Raw genomic sequence first — 1,279 nt, forward strand, 5'->3', positions numbered from 1 at the left:
CAGCAGCAACCCCCCCCACCCCAAAAATGCCCCCGCCGTGCCCCCTCTCCCCCATGCCCTGTCCCCGGGTGCCTGACGGGCCATGCCGTGCGGTGCGGGGCTGTGTTGTTGTAGGGATGTGTGGTGTTGTCGGTGTTGTCCTCTACGTGAACATGACATTTATGCCTTCAGCGAGCTGGGCTCGTCTCTTCTTTCCTGCTTGCAGCTGCCCCCCCCAGACCCAGGGGCTCGGGCCCCCACAGGCCGAGCCAGGCGCATGCCCCCAGCTCCCTGCTGCTGAGCTGCCCGTGGGCCAGAGCAGCTCATGCCAGGCATGGCCCGGCCTCCCTTGCGCGGCCGGAGCCGACCCCAGCTGGAGCCCAAGGGCCACCGGCCTGCAGGCAGTGGTGTTGGATGGACTGGGCCAGGCACTGGAGGGGCCCAAGTCTGTGGGGCAGCCTCGGCTATGGGCAGGGGGCACTGAGCTTGACCAGGTCCATCGATGCAGGACAGCCCGGGGCGCTGCCCAGCCTCAGGGGATCCTCAGCTCCAAGCCCAGAAGGACTGGAACATACACTCGCGCTCACACACCCCTGCACACTTACATCTGCCACTCACGAATACCTATACACATCTGCATACTTTGACATGCGCATTTGTGTGACGCTATGCACACACATTCACGCCCACACACACAGGCACAGTCCCATGCAGATTCACATGCACGCACATACGCACTCGCATGCACCCCCCCCCACACACACACACACAGCTGTTGGCAGTCCCGATTCACGGGTGATCTCCGGAGATCTGGGTTTTCTGTTTCCCACGGAAAACAAAAATGCAGATTCCCCCCCCAAGGAAAACGCAGATTTCTCCTTAACAGAGAAACCGCGGACTTTGCACCATTGCGAAGAGCTCCCTGCGGCCCAGCAGAGCTCCGGCCCAGCAGCCCGCGCAGGGAAGCTCCTTGCTGCGGTGGGCCCCACGCCGCCTGGCGAGGTGCCCCCTGCCCACCCGGAAGCAGCAAGGGGCACGACTCTGCTCCAGGGTGGGCAGTGCGGGGCTCGCCCTGGCTGCAACAGCCCCACTCGGACCGTCCCACGCAGCCCTGCTCTGTCCTGCTGCACCCAGTGCCCTGGAGGAGGGCAGCAGCGGGGAGCCAGGCCGTGCCCCCCACTTCGCTGCAGAAGCCGGGGCTCAGGCGCTGGTGCCAGGGGGCGGTAGACCCGGGTCCCTCGCCCTGGCAGCTGGGGGGGGGGGTTCCTTCAACAGAGGGGGAGGGGGGGGGGGCCCGAGA

The sequence above is a fragment of the Gavialis gangeticus genome, unplaced genomic scaffold (genome assembly GCF_001723915.1).
Source record: "Gavialis gangeticus isolate Ggan-Ray unplaced genomic scaffold, GavGan_comp1, whole genome shotgun sequence".
Lineage (NCBI taxonomy): Eukaryota > Metazoa > Chordata > Crocodylia > Gavialidae > Gavialis > Gavialis gangeticus.